We start from the raw sequence: 21,457 nt of genomic DNA, 5'->3' as shown, positions 1-21,457 counted from the left end.
AATTGACTTTTTTAAATGCCTGGAACAAATGAAAAGTATTTTACTAAATGCCTGAAATTAGTTTATGCGATGAAATTTCTATATTATTATTAAACAAGAAGTTAAATTTATAATTAAAAACCAATTCTTCAGAGAACAATTGAAGGTCTTTCCACCTCGATTATAAGAATGAAATTTAAAAAACGATGTAAGAAAATGTCACTCCTTGTTGATAAAAAAATAAGATTAATAGGTATATGCAGAAGATTTAATTGTCTTATAATGAAAAAGAAAGCATTTTTAGCAAAGGTCAAAATTTAGAACGTCAAATTGACCTTTACCCTTGACCTCAATTTCAAGGTCACAGGTCAGTGATCTCAAATCAAAAGACCGCAAGTCAATCACTTGTATGGTTGTAGAGAAATACCGATTTCAAATACAAAAGGGGAGAAAACTCCCATAAGGGTTGACCAAAACACTTCGACTTAAATGGGTTGAAGTTGCTTCTTATTGAAAACAGTTATTTGACAAACACGTCATATCATTAACTGTTACAGTTTCTTTTGAATAACGATAACAAGCAAAATTTAAAAAAAATGAGAACATGACCTTGACCTTTGACCTTGACCTGAATTTCCTTCAAATGGACCAAGGACTCCATATTAAAAGACTTTAAGCCTCTACGACTTATAATGTGTGAATTCATCCAACATATCGCGTATCTTAAATTTTCAATGGGAAATAACTCCCATAAGATGTCTTCAGATCACTTCAGTCAAAATACACCAAATCATTCTTAAGAGTAGACGAACAATTTGGGGACAACAGTTTGTTAAAATCTTTTACCGTTTTAGATATATATCGATAACAAGAAAAAGGGGACGCTGGGAGATAACTCCTATAAGAATAAGTGTTTGGTCATACATAGTGAGTTTTGAAACCCCCATTACTGTACAACACCATTGGCAAAACATCCATTTGATATGTTGTAAAACAAAAAAGCATCTCAGACAGCAGAAGAAAAAAATAATCAAAAGAAAAACAAAAGGTCTTTCCACGAAAAGTGGAAAGACCTAATTATTACTAATTGTGTAATCATGATTGTGTATTGTAAAAGTACTGCACGTAGTATGAATAAATATTTCAAGCTCTAAACTAGATAGTTGTTTGCTGTTTCATATAATGTTTGAATGGCAGGATATTTCACACATCTGTTCTATTATATATTTGTTTCGACATACATTGTTTGCTGTTAAATCTGGTATACAGCCTCATTTTGAGCAATATGGGCCATATATAATTCATCTATGTCAATTCGTTATCGAACAAAATACTCAATATTCCAAAACATTGGGTTTTGTAAAACTGCACACACAGTAATATAGTGATGCATGCATAGCACGAGTCAATTATCATACAGACGCATTTGGTCGCGCTTCCTATGGAATTCCTGCTATTTCCCCCTCCCCCAGTTTCTGTTCTCTTTTAGTCGATCAACGATTCACGTCGGTAAACTATTGTCGCCTTAATTCATCAAAATGTGAGGATCCATGAATTATTGTGAAGTCTTTGATGGTGAATATACCTATTTACTTTTACCATTACATCACAATAAACACTCCATTGTATGGAGAGACTCGTGCAGTAAAAGGGAATCTTTTTGGCTAAGCATGATGCATAAATTTTCATTCTTTCTGAAGTGAGGCTTTAACATGTTTAATTTAATAACACCTTTTTTCTCTGTTTTAAAGAACACACTTCGGTTTGGAATTTTGATTTTCTAAAAATTCGTTTGTAAGTTGTGTACTGATGTGAGAACAATTTGTCCTTCTGCCATCATGGCAAGACACTCATTAAATGACTGTTGGAGATGCCGAAAGAGTTCATCCTAAACTAAACTACACGAAATTAAAATATAGACATGAAAACAATTCAAGCTAGAATTTGAAGAATACAAAATTATGTTATCGGTCATATATATCTCAATGACATCTTTTTTCCGGAGCACATGAGATCAGCCCCAATTTTTTTATCAGTTTTTTATGGGGTTCGTGTTGCTCAGTTTTTAATTTTCTATGTCGTGTATTGTGTACTATTGTTTTTCTGCTGGTCTATTTCGTATAAACCATGGCATTGTTACTTTCTTTTCGACATATCGTTTGGATGTCTCTCAGGTATCCTTCGTTATAGTTTCCTTTGTTAAACTTAACAAGCAATTTGTTGATTTTTGTTTCAAAATTTCTGTCATTTTACAAAATCACTTGATTGTTTTAGTAATTTTATATCATGACTGTCTAATTAAAGCATTTTAAATAGCTTGAGAATTTAGAAAATGCTTGTAAAAAGTAAAATCACAAAAATACTGAATTCCAAGGAAAATTCAAAACGGAAAGTCCATAATCAAATGGCAAAATCAAATGATAAAACACATCATACGAATGGACATATTTCTGATTTGGTACAGGCATTTTCAAATGTAGAAAATGGTGGATTGAACCTGGTTTTATAGCGCTGATGCATAAATTATTATGCTTACAGAATGGAAACTTTAATATAATACCACATTTGTTCTCTGCTTTAAAGAACACACCTCGGTTTTTAATTTTGAAAATAGTGGATTGAACCTAGTTTTATAGCGCTGAAACCCTCACTTGTATGATAGTCGCATCAAGGACCATTATATTTACAACGATGCGTAAACAAAACAGATATAAAAGGTAAATTGTCAAAATAAGGGTACATCAGTCATCACCGTGTCACAATCTCAATTAGAACCAAAAAAAACCCAAATATTTAACAAAGAAGCACAAACACGTATCTATCAATATAACAACCATTCATTCCTTACGTATATATGTATTTCAAATCAATGAAATATTTTTAGTCCTGTGACTGAATGGCAAGGTTTTCATCAACTCTAGTGTAGAGCGCGTGTTTGACGTCAGAATATAAACGTCAAACAGAAAGAGATATAAAATAATTTTGTCGTTAAAAGTACTTTCAAAATTATAATAGAATTATAACATAATGACATTATAATATAGCAATCACATAATGGCATTATAATATAACAATAACATAATAGCGGGATGTTTAAAAGTACAGAGCCACTTCATTTGTTCCAAAGAAACATAAAAAAAATCACACGTACAAAACACATCAGCAAAAATGAAAGATAATACAAACAACACATTGACGGGATGTATAAATACCCAGCCACGTCTAATTGATATCACTGAAAACAGACAAACAGTAAAAGTAATATTAAAAATAGAACAAAGACGAATAAAAGAATAATATAACACGTTATTAAGATGATAAACAACGTCAGTACGCATAATCTATACACCAATACCATTATGTATTATTCGAAAAATTGATACGGAATATTTATCAACAAATTCTTGGTACTTCCGATGAACTTTTAAAAAAAAATGACGAGACGTTCTTTGACATACCCCTGTTCATCAACTTTTTGCTCAGACACTGGTGACGTTTTACAAAGTCTGAGTAGGAGCTTCTTGAATATCGAAAAAGTTTGAAAATGTAAATCCCATATGCAGGTGAAGTTGGTATATTGCTACTAAGGTGGGGGTAAGGGGGGGATTGAATTAATAATTTCAAAATTAAAATCGTCTCGTTTGCAACATGCAAGAACATATATAATATTTTATGATGGTATGATACTAAACCCCTTACGGGAGGGATTTTGCTTAATATTCATATGATGAAGACATAAATTCAATCAGTTTGATTGAGGTCTGGAGATATCATGTCAGTAACTGCTAGTAGTTCTTTGTTAATTTATGTATCATTGTCATTTTGTGGAATTTTTATTTGTTACTTATTTTGACTTCGGTCTCAGACTTCTTTTACGCATATTTGTTTCTGTGTGACATCAATTATTACTGAACAAGTGTACGCTTTTGGTTTAGAAGCCAACTGAAGCACGCATCCGGGTAAGGGATTTTCTAGCTACATTGAAGACCTATTGGTGGTCTTCGGCTGTTATCTGGTATGTGGTTCGGTTGTTGTCTCTTTGACACATTTTACATTTCCATTCTCAATTTTATTTCATGAAAAAAATCAAACTATATTCTGGTTTTGTCTAATTACAATAACCATCACATCAAATGATAATAGAGGTCTTGGTTTGCAAAGTTCTTTGAACTGCAATTTTAGATGATCTGCACATTGTGTACATTTGTTCAGTTAAAATTGTCTCTTTCAAATACATTCACGGTTTTTTTCTTTCTTTGTCGTGTATTGTATATGAACTAAACACCAACTATTCAAGCAAATATAATTGTTTAAAGGAATAGAGTCAATATTTTCTGTGGCTCTTAAGTGACAAATTGAAATATTATGCATTTAAAACTATATACGAAAAAGTACAATGCATATAGTTTTTATGTTTTTAAGTGCAATTTGAATTATTTATTTTTATTCTATATCCTGTGCATCAGTAATATCCTGAATTTATTGGAACTATATGACGTTAGAGATCACTGAAAAAGGATTGGTTGGTATCTAAAATGAAATGACAAGGTAAGTTATACTGATAGATTTAACATGTTTACTCTGGCCTTGTCTGTTGTAAACTTCAACATGAACACATTGCCTGAAACAGGATTTGTTTTATTTTTCCTCTGTCTTGGACATTTGGCGCATTCTGAAATCACCAATCCAAAACTCAAAGTTTCTCAAAAGAAATATTGGATCAACTATGTACAATTTTCGGGAAATATTGGATTAACAAGTGTTCGTTCTATAGTTGAATGCATGGCTCTTTGTAACCATAATAAACAATGTCTCTCATTTTTCTACAACCAGGAATTACGTAAATGTGTCCTACATAGAAAACTTTTCTATTCTTCATTTGCAGCACCCGAAACTTTTCAGCAAGGATGGAAATATTATTCAACACAAGATGGTACTAAAATTTTAAGCTGTTTTTTTATTTTAATATTTTTTTTAAGATTTTACGGAAGCGTATATAGGATATTGTAAAAATGAAATGGACATTGAAATTATTTTAAACTCCAAATTTCAACATTCAAAATATTGAAATTTCGAATTTTTGTTACTTAAAATTTTGACTTCTCCTCAGTGTATAACTTTGTGGTTATCACATTTACAGTCATTTGTATCGATCAGCAAGCGCAAACCATATACATCATAAAATTGATAAGCATTTTTAATAAACTAAACCATAAGAAGTTTATTTTTTTTAGATAGAAAATCCTTTTTCTGGAAGAATGAATGCATATGGTTCACGTACAAAAATCTACTTCAAGTCTGGACTTCAGATATGTGTATCACGATAAACTCGTTATTCCGATACATCTTTGATACGCCGTTCTTTTATTCAACAGAGTAATATATAAAAGGCAAGGGTTTATAGTTGTGTCATTAGAATGCCAACTCATAGTATTTAATCGATATTCCAGAAAAAAGAAACCAACATTTCAAAATTCAAAAACAAGAACACTTGAGTCGTCCTGAATATGCATATAATACTTGGCGTTAGCTTTAACATTGTTTAAACAAGGCAACGTCGGTGACTTGCTTTTGGAAACCAAACAAAACCTTAAAACCAACACTAAAACTTTGCGTGCCAAATGTCCACAGATCTGACGATCCTATGCCAGTGTCTTGGAAGCTAAAACATGTAATATGGAACCACAACTTTTTTCTGTGAACATGCATATGTTTAATGCTAATCCATATCTTAATTTCAGAAAAACAAATCCTCAATATAGAATACCAAAATGTTTTGATGAGGCTTTAATAATTTGCGTCCATGTTCCCTCCTTCTGCAGTTGTAATAACTGTAATAACTCCAGGGGTCTGTTGTTCAACTTGTCGTGAGGGCTAAAGCGTCGTTAAAATTAATCATATGATTAGTGTGTTGTTCAACTTGTCGTTAATTTTAACGCTGCGTTAAAAAGGCTAAAACTGTCGTTAAACTTAATCCACCTCTTTGAGGTGTATTAAATTTTAATCATATGAATTTAAAGCATCCAAGATGGCTGCTGTATCAATGCAAAAATTAGTTTATCCTCGAAATATGAGGCGTTTAAGAGATCTTTAGCTCCTGGAAAGAGATTTCAGCCATAAAATACCTTAATATTTGAAAGAAACACAATATAGTTCCTAGGAGTTGAGTTGAACCATAAATTGGAAAGAGATTTGACAAGATGGGGCGAAGGATCGGACGCACTCATACAATGGGCATTTGATAACAGAGAGAAATTGCACATTTCGGCAGTTTTTCGTTTGTATTTTACCGCTCAGTGACAGTGATTGCAAAAAACTAAACGTACGCTGAGACGGGCCACATGTTATGGTTCATCATAACCTTTTGGCTAAAATGGCCGTATTTAAACCCCAAATTTCACTCTGAGTACAGACTAACCTATACACCTGAAACAGTTTTAAGGGATGGCAGGAACTAGATATATAAATTTTAAATGCATTTTATCACGGTTTCAGAAAATTATAAACTTTTCTAGATTTTGCTATCCATTTTTTTTCGTTCCTGCAGAAGGTGCAAAAATTAACTAAGTAGTGAAAACGATTGAGAAGCTCCCCTCATATAATCAATGTTGTGAGTAGTATTGATTTAAATGGACAATAGATGGACAATAGACACCTGTAAACAATAGGTTATTTAAGGTTTATGTACCCTTCTGTAGCCATTTTTGTACGAATTTTTCAAACCTCGATTGTATCAAAACTAAAGATATAATAAATAATAGATATAGGTCATTTAGTACATGTTCCAAGGGGAAACTTGATGCAAAGCATTATTTTTTACTGTTTCATTGCATTTGATAGAAAAAGAGGACTTTGTGGCAAATAAATCAAGATTTTTATAGAAAATCCACAGCCTTTAATAGAAAGATTTTTGTTATAAAATTTGAAACATAAATTACTCACTTGATTTTCTATGATGTGCTAGTGTTTATTTTTTACAAAAAGTTCTAAGTAACCTGTAAATTCCAAAACACCTCGTGCTGAGTCACTAAAGTCGAGCGCACCCTAAAAGGTGTACTTGATTTTGGCCATATTTATACTTGTCTTAACCAATAACTACATTTATAAACTTGATTTAAGAAAATCAATGCTAGCACTGCATGCAATAATCCTATATCTATCAGTCATCAAATTGCCAAATATGAGAGTACAAGGATAAAGGCTGTGGTTTTTATATAAAAATCTTGATTTATTTGCCACAAAGTCCTCTTTTTCTATTAAATGCAATGGAACAGTAAAAAATAATGCTTTGCATCAAGTTTTCCCTTGGAATATGTACAAAATGGCCTATCTCTATTATTCATTATATCTGTAGTTTTGATACAATTGAAGTTTGAAAAGTTCGTACAAAAATGGCAACAGAAGGGTACATAAACCTTAACAGGTTTAAATTGTGTAACTGAGTGGACCGTATCAAATGAAACTCGGGTGTTTGTTTATTTTGCTATCTTCTGCAGACTGGAAAAAAATGAACATCAAAATCCAGGTAAGTTTTTAATTTTCTGAAACGTAGACTTCATATAACTTTTATATATCTAGTTCCTGCCATGCCTTAAACTTTCCTGGATGTACCAGTTTGTCTGTACTCATAGTAATTTTGGAGGTGTAAACACGGCCATATTTTTCAATTCCTTATGATGAACCTTATTGTGCGGAACCATTCAGCAAATTATGACGAACAGCTTTCATAAATAAATAATGTTACCATAGCATTAATGTACAGGCCATAATTGATTTTCAAAGCAAGTCTTTGCTAATTTCCCCATTTTCGAAGTTCAAATATTAGCACTTTCAGTTTCAGTAGCGCCCTTGACCTAGTCCTAACTGTTTACGCAGGTAAATTATGATGGATGAATTCGTCCCCGTATATCTCGGACCTTACGATTTTTATCTTTACACGGAGTTTTTAAACATTGTATATTGTTTTCCCATTTAGTAAAGCTTATGAGCTATGAGGATCCAAATCATGGATGGATCCAGCCATTTTGGGGGGTTCCAACGTAGCCCAGATTAAAAGGGTTGTATCTCACGTCGCCTTTCAAAAACTTTGATTGTCAAATAAAAGGGGGATTCCAACCCCCGGACTCCCCCTTAGGCCTAGGATGCGCAACTGCAAATATTAATAATGTAAATATACTGCCATGATGGGATCAGTGTTTAATATTACTCACTGATTAGGTACATTAAGAGACTGAGTCAATAAAATGTCTCATATTTTTTTATCTGACACAATATACAAAAACAAGCACCTGTTATTAAGAATCTAGGAAATCTCATATTCGAGTGTCAGATATATTTCAAAAGAAGTATTATACCACATTTGGGAGAGAGGTACAACAATGTATGATTTATATGACTAGTGCTTGTTTTTTCAGATCATCACAGAATATATGTTTGATTTTTTTAACTTCCAACTCATCTATAGATGCTTCTCTGGTTAGTCCGAGTAAGAAATGATAAGTATAAATGATCATAAATTGCATCAATATTAAAAAATAAAGAGCATGCAAATATCTCATAGAGCAAATAACACGGATAATTTATATTGACCATTTGTTATATGGTTGTGGTCTTCAGTGGCGACACGTACATGCAGGTCATGTTCCGGAGCACCTGAGATAACCCCTAGTTTTTTGATGGGGTTCGTGTTGCTTATTCTTCAGTTTTCTATGTTGTGTGTGCTATTGTTGTCTGTTTGTCTTTTTCATTTTTGGCCATGGCGTTGTCAGTTTATTTTCGATTTATGAGTTTGACTGTCCCTTTGGTATCTTTCGTCCCTCTTTCATAAATTAATTTCACTTTACCATGGATCAAATCTACGAATGGATCCAGGTAATGGCTGCAGTAGGAGGTCCACCGGAGTTTTGAGAGAGGAATTCTTGGCATGTAACAGATGGAAAATTTAGGCTCAGAATTCATAAAACAGACATGGGGCAGTGGCAAATATGGCATGCTTATTTGAACACGCAGAGGTCCCCCTGGCACCGGCTGTTTTTCCCCAAAAAAAACACAAATCTATTTCTCTTCTTCAGACTTTATGTTTTCAATTTTAGGTTCACTTTCTATATTCTGTATTTATTATGTAAGCCCAAGGTGAAAAATAACTTGATGCAGGAATATATTAATAATAAACATCTTGGAGTTGGGCTATTTCTTTCTGTCCGGGTGGGAATCAACTTCAAGCAGACAACATGCATGCGTATAACGACACTGAAGATTTTCTTTTTTTTTTAAATAAAGACAGTTGTTGTCAGTCATGACGCCCTTGAATAGATCAGTTAGAAAGCAAGGTTTGAAGTTTAAGTACACTGGAAAACCTCATTGCTAGTGTTGAAAATAGAGGGAGCAAAAGTTCCACATCCAGGGAATATTTTTATATAAAGAACTTTTTATTTGAAAGGTTTATCTTTTTTCAGTTTAATTTAAAAATAAAAACATTAGACACATTGTGATTGGTCTTTCTTCCTTTCTTTTGTTATCTTGTGAATTATCATGTTAAAAATCCAGTGGCAAATACTTCATGCCTTTTTATAACGGAGAACAATTAAGAGAATGTATTTCAAGCAAGAAGCTAAACTTTTTGCCACAAACATAGATACATAATCATAATTCATAGTTATTTTATTCACAGTGAGCAGCCATCTTTGTTTGTCGGTTGCAGCACAATCTCATCAAATGGTAAAAAAGACCACACAATAGGTTCAAGGACACAGTTATCGTCCTTTGGTTTTCGTTAGTTAGTCCCTACTGTGAACAGTGTATAACTTGCATTTTTATTTGATACACTTTCACAATTTATTTCTTGATATCTAATGCATGAAATATTAAGTAGGGGGCTGTTATTACATGTTTATAAAAATTTGAATCTTTATGTTAAGTAGTAATTTGGTCAGTTTAAAAAAGGTCAATTTTTATTACGTCGGAAGCTGTCCGTTAGAGCTGGTAGAAGTTTCTATTAATTTGATATTATTTGTCTCACTAGTAGTACACTACACTGTAAAAATCTTTTTGAGAAAGAGTAGGTTCGATTTTTTAAATTTGAATTTATTGTCTTAAACTTGAAGTTAAAGAAATGCTCTACGAAATAACTGTGTTCTCGGGCCAATAGGGACCAAATAAACATCTTCTACTTGTATACCGTAAATCAGCATTTGGATGTGCCTGTAATTCAGTTGATGCATGTCGTTTGTTGCTATGAAACGTTACACACTCAAAGACGTAAGCCAAAATAAAAACGTTGGAATGCATGTTGTTCAGATGGTTTTTTACAATAAATTTTAAAGGATTGATTTTTTTCCCTAAGAAAGGATTAATTGTTTTTTCTTAGATAAAAGATGTTAAGCTTTAGTTTTATTAGAGATTTACGAAAAGTCTCGGATCCGACTGTTGACACCGACTCTGACAGTTAAAATGAAGGGGGTCATCTCAAAATAGAAAAAAAAGTACTAAATAATTATTTTTTCGAGAACAATTTAACAAGATTTGACACAAAGATTTAATTAATCAAATAAGTTTTGTCTTCTGTTAACAAATCCGGCACAAGTCTCCACAATCAGTCTGAGTTATTGTCTTGGGTGCCTCCACAAAGTACCCATCACTTTATAATTTTAAGGTCACCAATGGCATGTTCAACAAGAATTTTATATTCTGCAATAACTCTGTTAAAATTTCTACTCTTTCGTTTCTGGTGATCTGCTTTTCTAGTAATCTTTTATCGCGGAAATGGCGTAATGACGGGATGCCGATTAAGATAGATTTTATCTCCCAACAGCACACATTCTTCTGGAAAATTTAGCGGTGCATTGGCTTAAATTTGGTGGCCTAAAAATCCGTTTTCAACATAGCTAAAGCTTTCACTACAAAAACTGCTGAAATAATCCGGGAAACCATGGATGCCTGTCAGATTCAGCGGAAGAGTTAGAAGAAGCCCAAGTTGAAGCAGAATTATAAGTGCCAAAATGCGGTCGTCACAGATGACAAAGAACCATCTCTTGAAAATGAAGCTGGATCTTCACAAACACCAAAGAAACACAAACGAAAGGCCAAAAAGCGACCGTTGATGCACATCATCTGCGATAACTAGATGGCATATAACCGATTTATTACAAAAAAAATCCAAAAAAAATGAAAGTTATCGCAGAAAACGATTCCGATATGATTGTAGATTAAGAAAAAAATAAAAATTATTTCCTTCATTTTTTGAATTTATATATTATATAGTTTGAACATTCACAAATCTTATTCACTGTTTCTTAGCTCAAAGGTATTTGTGAGTTATAGTCTTATCACTTGGCGTCTGTAGTTTTTTCCGTTATCTTTTATGTTTCAAAAGGTGACTGTCCGCTGCGCAGTAAAACATGTCAACCATCCGTAACGCAATATTGTGACTTAGGGCGGACCCTGCTACGTGCTCTTAAAAAAGGGGGAGATCAAATTTTGCAAATCAATTCCGTTAGTTTAATAATATGTATCCACATCTGTTATCTAGAACAAAACTTGGTAGAATCCCCCCCCCCCCAAAAAAAAAGAAGCAACACACACCTATTTCTATCCTAAAGATTACTCCCTAACCTTGATGTTCCATTTATTTGTGTATCTATTAAACCGGAAAATGTTTACTCCAGAATGCAGGATATGTTTATCTTTTTTGTCAATCCTTTTTGAGACGGTCCCTGCAAGTTTTGCTGTCAGAGTCGGAGTCAACAGTCGGATCCGAGACTTTCCGTAAATCTCTATTAACAAATTAAAAAGAAAAAAGTAACTTGAATTGAAACCATTTGTTTTATATACATTTTAATTATAAAGGCAATCGATTACTTTTTTTATGGATAAACTATGGACTGCTAATGCACTCATCTTTGTCATCTATGCACTCCCAGAATGTCAAGGCGAAAGGACTACGGCATATCTAGCATGTTAGTTCTGCACAAATATATGCAAGGGAATTAGCAGGAACAATTATTATTGCTGTTTTTTTTTTCTATTAATTTGTATTATAGCGGATCCGACTATTATAGTCCGGAAAACACTTCAGTTCCGCGAGAAAATCTCTCCCAACCCCTTATTTATGAATCGATAGAGTGCCACATAAAACATTAATTTTAAAGTTTTCTTATTAAGCAACAAAATAAAATAGCCGTATTCCTAATCGTCTGTGAAAACCGCAATAATGACAATTAGACGGAACGTTAGAAGTATATTTTATTAAATAACGTCAAAATCGTATGTGGGGACATTGTATCGGACATTTTAGGCAGCAACCATTTGATTTTCTGGGGGGGGCTATGGTTTTTTTTTCTGTACAAACTTTTTTTTTCGCCTGCGGCGAAAAACAATCTATTTTTTTCGCGACAAGTCGAAAACAATTTTTTTCTTTCAATTTTAGCATTACATATAGTGGCAGCTGAGGGTGAAACAAACAATTTTTTTTTCTCAGAATCAAAAACAAATTATTTTTTTCTCCAAAAACTGGAAACAAACTTTTTTTTCCAAAAAAAACCATAGCCCCCCCCAGAAAATCAAATGGTTGCTGCCTTAGTTTTATCTGATATCTCGTATATTATATTTAATTTATGGGAATTTAATATCAAAATAGAGCTAATTTTTTGTACTTTTATCCATTATAATATGTTTTATGTAGCGAATGGCACTGTATTAAATAAACATCATGAAAAAAACAGAAAACGTAACCATACGTTTAATTTAGTTTGAAGGGGACAAAATGTCGGACATTGCTATTCAACTCGAATAATAAGAATTTATTTTAAAAAATCCTGATTATTGCATGAGGCGAAAGTGTGATCTTTGTACAAAATACTAGTATAAGAATTATTTACTTTCGACATTGGGATTACTCTGAAATTCCCCTTTTTGAGACAATTTAACAAAAATTACGGCAACCTTTCGTGCATGGGACAAATAATTTGTATCATCTTGATCCTTTTTTTTTATATTTCCGTCTTTTCGAGAGAAAAAAAAATCGACAGTTCGTCATCGCCCAATTATGAATTGCTCGTTCTAGACAAACTTTTATATCGTTTGGTAATAAAATTTATATGTTTTTTACGGTATTCAGAATTTCACAAAACTAAAAGTGTAACGCGGGACAAGGAAATCATATTGCAAAATAAAGGTTTTATTGAGTTTTAATTAATGAAAATGGTCTGTTACATATACAAAATTGTAATAATCTGAAAGAAGAGTTTAAAAGCTTTAAAATGATATACAACACTTTATAATATCAATTTTTATGTTTAAAAATTAATAAGATGAATGTGTCTTGTCCGTGATTTTACCAAAGTAACACCAGTAGCGTGCGACGTTTCTATATATATTATTGTTTTACGTTCTTAGTTTTGTTCATAAATATATATAAGGCCTTTAGATTTCTAGTTTGAATTGTTTTACTGCCTTGATTTGTCATATCTATAGGTCTTTTATAGCTTATGCTTCGATATGAGTTTTGCTCGTTGTTGAAGGCCATACGGTGACCTATATTGTATCTGTTAACTACTACATCTTTTGGTTCCCGATAGGGAATTGTCTCTTTGACAATCATGCCACATCTTCCTGTCTTTATATTTACTATTAGCAAAGCCCAATAAAAAATACAAGTGGACGTGGCCAGCCATTATGCACACCATCCAACGTGAATATTGGATACTCAAGATATATCATACTGTCTTATTACTTTCTTTTATCTCTACTATTGTATTTATTGAAAAAAAATGTTCTAACAGGGTATTGTCAGGGGCGGATTCAGAGGTGTTTTCAGGGGCCCCGACCCCCTCCCCCTTTTGTGGAAAAAATTTGGTTGATTATATAAAGGGAATCACTGAAGCATGATTGGAGCGGGCCCCTTCTTAGGCAGTCAGTGCCCCTCCCCTTATGAAAATTTCTAGAACTAACAAGTTGTTATTTCAGTTTTAAAAAATCATTGAAAAAGTTCTCGTACTGTGCCATTACACTTGCACAAGTGAATATTTAAAATTGTCACGCTGTATCTTCTTATGCCGTGTGAACTGCAATCGATTACAGTTCTGTTATTTATTACGATCTACACCATCCGTAAAAATGATCTGAAATGTTAACTTGGCATGCCATGCTTGATAAAATGCGGACGTGAAAGAAAGCACCCTTCACATGTTTACGCGTCAATGGAGATCGTTATTCCAAATTATATCGTCATTTATAAAACAAAAGCGTATCTTTCGCATGTGTAGAAGGTATGCCTTAATTAAAAAAAAAATTTAACAGCTATTTGAAGGAATCATTATGTAAAAACAAAGACTTCAACTGAATTATCATTGCAATCACGTACACTGTCGTTGTTGTCAGACACCAAATTCCGGCATTAAAATCATGGCCATGAATGATGCATTTTGATTGGGGACCGAAGACAATCTCTGACATTGCTTCTGAGTTAGAACAGTCACATGTTGCATGATAAGACTATTTCAACAACGATTGAAATTTTTTAATACAATTAAGAAACAAACTGATTTCAAGTTACTCATTGAATGTTGGTTTTTCGACCACCTACATGAACTCATCATTTCAGATACCAAGATTTATGAGCAATAACATGAAAAACTCTGGCCCTAGTCATAATTTAAAGTGGAATGCAAATGCAGATTTTTACAAAATGCACCCTAAACCATTTTCATGGTAAATAAATGCATATTACTTTTGAATTTGAGATTACTTAATCAACTGGTACATTCACTGAAATTATTTTTTCATTCAAGCATATTTCATTTTGAACTGGAAACATATCTAAAATATTTTTATGTTTCCACAAGAAAAAAACATGAACATGTTATAAGATATTTATTCAATAATTAATCATTGGCACCCAAAACCTGTTTAAAAGAAGAATGTTATAATTTAATGCATCAAAGGAAGTTTTGTAGGCCCTGATTTACAATGCATTGTGGGAAACACTTGCTAACTACCCAAATTTAATCATATGATTAAAAATTAATCGGATGATTAGTAAATACAATGATTAAAATAAGTTGAACAACGCAATTTAATCATTGCATTTACTAATCATCCGATTAACTTTTAACGACTGATTAAAATTAATCATATGATTAGTTTAATCACAAGTTGAACAACAGACCCCAGGTTTAGAGAATTAGAAAAAGTAGAAATTTCTAGATTTTAAATGTCAAAATATTAGCCTCAAAGTAGAAATTTCGAGATAAAAAGTTAAAAATGTTTAATTTTAAAAAGAGATTTTTTTAGTTTTTATAAATGAAATTATGTGTTTAAGTGAAATTTTGAGCTATGAAAAATAACACTTCAAGTAAAACTCAAAATTTCGAGGACTTAAAACTTGAAATTTAAGTTATAAGTAGAAATGTCCAGTTTAAAACAAACGAAATTTAAGATTAAAGTCGAAATTCTATCTTTTTAAAATTGAAATTTCGAAAAAAAATCAAAATAAGTATCATCCATCCGTTGTAATATCAGCCATGCCACCACATGCTTTAAAAAGGAAACAAACAAATCTGTACTTAGTCATGTCACGAGGAAAAGAGTACAATCATAACATATCGAGCTCGAGTAAAATACAAAACGAATGGATAACAACTTTCCTATTTCAATTTTGGTACGGGCATTTTCTAACGTAGAAAATGTTGGATTAACCTGGTTGTATAGCTAGACAAACCTCTCTTAGTATGAAAGTCGCATACAATTGCATTATATTGACACCGTTGTGTAAACAAAAACAAATAGAAATAATAGGTAAAAATGTCAATAATAGCAATCAACATTGTGTTATAATCTTAATCACTATAAAACAAACAGATATGTAACAAGGAAACACAAAAATGCAAATAGACAAAGAACATCAGCAAAAACACGATTCTGCTTTGAAGAACATGTTTATAATAGAGTGTATATGTTGTATAGGTACAGAGACCTGCTCATATGGTTACACCCACTACAGATACTTGGAATTTTGTTTTCGATTAAGATATGGTTATACAAATCTTGTTGGCGCAAGTGCAGATTGTATGTCAGTTGGAGGCCATCTTTCTGCAATTAACAGTACTGAGAAACAAGATTTTATGGAACATATTATGGGTATGATAGATGGTTCATTTTGTAGTTGCATTGTTTATAAATTAACAACACGATAATGAAAACAACATCCAAAATAACTAAATTCCGAAATGTCTTTAAATACATTGTATTTTCGTAAATTGACTATATTCAATCCAAAATTCTTTCATGTATTTATTAAAGTGAGACAAATTATTGCGATTTCAGGAAAAGCTGCATGCACTTATGTGTATTTATCGGATATTTCTTCAAAATTATCAATGATTGTGCAAAATTTCCCATGCTGAAAGGTGTCAGACCACCAATTAAAAATCCCTATCTGTTCAACCAAATTTTGCAATTTTCACAGCTTTCTAAATATTTTACCTTAAGTTTAACTTCATAGAAACCAGGTATATCCTGAATTGTACATGTATCAGCATTCTACATGCCAATTTTCACCATACCTTTAAAGCCTTCTAACAAATTAACTGACCATCAAACAGAGATACTCAAAAAAACAAACCTGGTTTTCTGAAAATCTAAAATTAGTATACTATGGAGCGCATTAATCCTCAATTTTTAATGCAAACTCATAGACAAGTAAATTTTGGCTCAAAATGATCTAGATATATGTCTCTTTCACCAAAAGTTTCATTTCTGCATATTTGTTGGTTAGTTTAAGTAAACAAGTACATCAAAAGCACTATTTTGTGTCAGAGTAGGGCTACTTTTACATACGTTCTAAATTGGAGGGAGTAATTGGTGGTCTGACACCTGAAAAGAGACAAAACACTGTTTTTTTCATAATCCTTTACAATCATCAACCTACTAGTTTTAACAAATTCCTACTCACCAGTTGAACATTTAATAAAAGAACGTTACCTATGATAAGTAAGTTTTATCTTTTTTGTGTTAATTATCATTCTTGTACTCTTGAAAATTATATCATATTAAAAATTGTAATTTATATTCAGGTGGTCGTCCTTATGGTCCAGTCTTGATCGATGGAGAAAAACAACAACATAATGAGTGGCGACAAGAAGATGGGTCCCTGCTAACTTACTTCAACTGGTACCCAGACGAACCAAATGGGGATGGAAACTGTATTCAGCTATGTAATGACGACAAGTGGTGTGATGTTCGATGTGATTTGTTTCAGCGTGTGGTGTTTTGCTGTGAAGTGTGATTTATCTCTTTTGAAAATGTTTCTGTGACTCTCATTAGAATTGTGTTAGTTGACAAAAACGACTAAAAGTTGGTAAAACTCGCTATTTTAGAGCAATAACAACTGGATGGAATTAACTGAAAGATTTCGGAAATATTAACTCTTTGTATATGTTGTCTTGCTGATGCTTTTTGTTATTTTTACAGTTTCTATCTATCTATAATTATTGTTTTAAGATACTCATAGGCGACCACTAACAATATGGTAAATATCGTCATTAAAGTACAAAGACTATAATAGGTAAAAAAGAAAGATTTCGGATATGATGATTTATTTGTAGATTTTGTCTTGCTGATCACTTTTGCTATATAAATTTTTATCTGTCCAATACATATTTCAAGATGATATGCAAAATGTATTCAAATTGATATCAATCGTAATTAAAAGACAATAACTTCCATTTGGAGTGGACTGACGATTTCAGTCATTTGACTAATTTGTAGATCTCGATCACTTTTTGTTTTAAATTTTCCGTTTACTTTTTATAACTTTCTAGATAAACATAACAACAGGGGGAAATATATAATTGTCAATTCGTTGTTATAGGCAATAACTTCTTTTATCGTCTTTCCCTACGCCTATATCACCCTGCTCTGTCGCTCTGTAATTCTCGTATCAAGGCTTCAAAACGAGACGAGGCATTATCAGCTACGTCACAATGTGGGAGGAGAAGGTATCAGCGACGTCGCAATGTGAGAGGAGATGTTATCAAGCTTGCTTTCGTAAAGCGTAAAACTGTCTTAGTAAGAGGGAAAAGACCAGTAAAAGAGCGATAAACAGATAATTGGATTTTCTTCGTATATATGTAGGACTCTAAAGTGCGATGGGGACGCTAAAGTACGATGGTCACGCTAAAGTGCGATGGTCTACGCTAAAGTGCGATGCTTCCATACGCTAAAGTACGATGGTTCGCGAAAGGTTAGACGTCCGAAACGTAGTTGGATTATGACGTTAACAGTCGTACATACAAACCAAAAATGAACATGCCGGAAGATAGATTATGAATATTTGATTAACAACTTTTACACCAAATGTTCATGATTTACTAGTTATTGATTTAACTGGTCCATCACAGACCTTGCTCACTGTGTACACGAAAGGTGTTGTCTACACGAAAGGTGTGATGCATTTCACAGCATCTAGACACAATGTCGCTATTGTGTCTAGAATTATACTATTTTTTAACCTCGATGTTTTAATCCCTCGAATCTTACCCTTTTGGTCCATCGCACTTTAGCGTGATATACCATCGTACTTTAGCGAACAAACAACCATCGCACTTTAGCGTGAGACACCATCGTACTTTAGCGTAGACCATCGCACTTTAGCGTGACCATCGCACTTTAGAGTACCATCGCACTTTAGAGTCCTAGGACTCTAAAGTGCGATGGGGACGCTAAAGTACGATGGTCACGCTAAAGTGCGATGGTCTACGCTAAAGTGCGATGCTTCCATACGCTAAAGTACGATGGTTCGCGAAAGGTTAGACGTCCGAAACGTAGTTGGATTATGACGTTAACAGTCGTACATACAAACCAAAAATGAACATGCCGGAAGATAGATTATGAATATTTGATTAACAACTTTTACACCAAATGTTCATGATTTACTAGTTATTGATTTAAACTTAACCGTTCTTTGTCGGATGAAGCACATTGTTTATTCTTATGGTGCTGGAAAGGGACTTGCATCGCTTGCATCTTACAGTCGACCATTTTACTATATAAATATAAAACAGTATACACATACTTATCCTGATCAAGTTATATTTGAAGCAAACGGAAACATTTGAATCATTGTTTATGTGGCAGTTTACTTTGCGATCCTCGTTAAAATGCTGTCGACTTTGATTAAAGTAACGTCGGTAAAATAGAGATACATGTTTGCATGCGTGAATTATAAATTATTTGCTCTAAAACATTAGTATGTTCTGTAATTTGTAGGAAAATACGGAAAAGGAGAAAGCTCGGCGAACATTGCCTTTCTCTCGCATTCAAATTAAAATTTTATACTAATCAATGTTGCATATTTCGACAATGAACGAATTTTGTATTTGTTATTTTGTTATTTACAATGACGACTACATGGGAGGTTGTAACATGAGTGTAAACGTCAATCTACACTAATTATCCAAACATGCAATAAGCTCCGAATTGTTACAAAATCATTTTACATGAAATATAATATGTTGCGACAAATAAATTACCCTTTTAGAAATTATAACGAGGTCGGTCTTCTAAATTTAGAAACAATTATTTCAGACTACCGGTAAATTATAAAGCATATCACATATGTTATACGTTAGCATATTAGCTAATGCATTTGTTGAATTTGCAACTTATAATTTAGTTATAGAGTGTTTATATTTGAATAGTATTTGTTAAATAACTGATGATTTAAATAATTGTACTGGGCTTGTTTTCAGATTAAACGACCGCTTATTTTAGCTTTTTAGTAAGAGCTTACTGGTGATGCACACCTCGCTGTCTCACTGGTCTTGCACAGACCTCAGTCACTGTCTACACGTAAGGTCCAGCACAGACTTTGCTGACTAACTGGTCCATCACAGACCTTGCTCACTGTGTACACGAAAGGTGTTGTCTAGACCATCGCACTTTAGCGTGACCATCGCACTTTAGAGTACCATCGCACTTTAGAGTCCTACATATATATCTGCGCTTACTTGCCAAAAAGTTTCATAGTGTGGCTCGCGGCTGATATTTTACGATATCAATGTGTAGAAAACCCGATAATCTATACCAATATAGTTCTCGTCTGTCATTTTATATGTCAATAGACAGTAAGTAGATTCTCAATATTTTGTCTATGTCAAATTTTCCTTAAGAGCGGTTTACTATAATAGATACAACGTGCATTTTACCCTTTTTAGCTCATGTTCCGAATCTCTTCAAATTTCTTTGGGGATTTACCCAGATAGCTTATCCGAAAAACGCACAAAGAAACATAATTGTTTGATTACAATTATCTAGAATTGCGTATATCTTAAAAAAAAGTGTTTCTTCATATCATATATCTATTTTTTAAGATATTGGGCTAGGTTTCAGTACCAGCGAGTTCTCGTATATAAAATTCATATTTCTGTTCCCATTTCTTAGTTGTAATTGTGCAAACGAATATTATAGATTGAGCAGACTCTCAAATGATTTACAAATAATAAATAAATATATACATTGGATTAATAAATTAAGCCGCAATTTTGCTCTTTTACGAAATGCCGAAATTTAGAAAAATGCCAGGTTCATATAAAAATTAAAATTTTAGGCATTTTTCTAAAATTCCTGACCGATTAAAACATTTTATATATATTGAAAATTTTTTGGTAACATGCATTATAAGTATTGAAAGGCATTTACTTTAATGAAATTTCTTACAGGAACAAAATAAACAACTGCAAAAAATGTTATTATTAAAAAAAAAGAGTAGTTGTATCTATAATTATCATCGAATTGTAGTACATGTATATTGTAAGAGAACTAGTTTAAATAAATGTTTAAAGCACTGAACTAGACAATTATTTGCTTTTACATATCAGATGCAGAATCTGTTACACATCTATTTTAAAAATAAAAAAAATACATTGTTCACCGTCAAATCCGGTCTACAACCGCTTTTAATAAAACACGGACATTAAAAATTTACCGCATTCAATACTGTTTCTGATAAAACACTCAATATGTTTTTAAAAAAGTACACTGAGGAACATCGTCTTATAATCCTGGTACCTTTGATAACTATTCTCATGTGTTTCGAAAAAAATCAAAGATACATTGTCATGACTAGGTTGACCTACATCTTATCGTTACATCATGGTTGGTGATTCGTGCACAGCAGGAGTCGATTTTCCTGGTGACGCACTTGATATCCCTTCGGATAATGTTCATGCAATTCCGTTAATTTTTGTTTACTGCTGTTATTTTACTCTTTTAAAAGTCAATTTACAAGAATTTAACGACGGTAAACTACTGCCGCCTTAATTCATCCAATTGGGAAGATACACTTATAAAACTTGAGTTTTGAAGGTGACTATACCTATTCATTCTTAACATTTCATAACAACTTGAGGTCTTGTAGGTGACTATACCTATTTATGTTTATCATTTCATCATAACAACCAAATACTCCCTTGTATTGAGAAAC

This window comes from Mytilus edulis, chromosome 11, assembly GCF_963676685.1.
Source record: "Mytilus edulis chromosome 11, xbMytEdul2.2, whole genome shotgun sequence".
Classification (NCBI taxonomy): domain Eukaryota; kingdom Metazoa; phylum Mollusca; class Bivalvia; order Mytilida; family Mytilidae; genus Mytilus; species Mytilus edulis.
Note: the sequence above shows the minus strand (reverse complement) of the source record.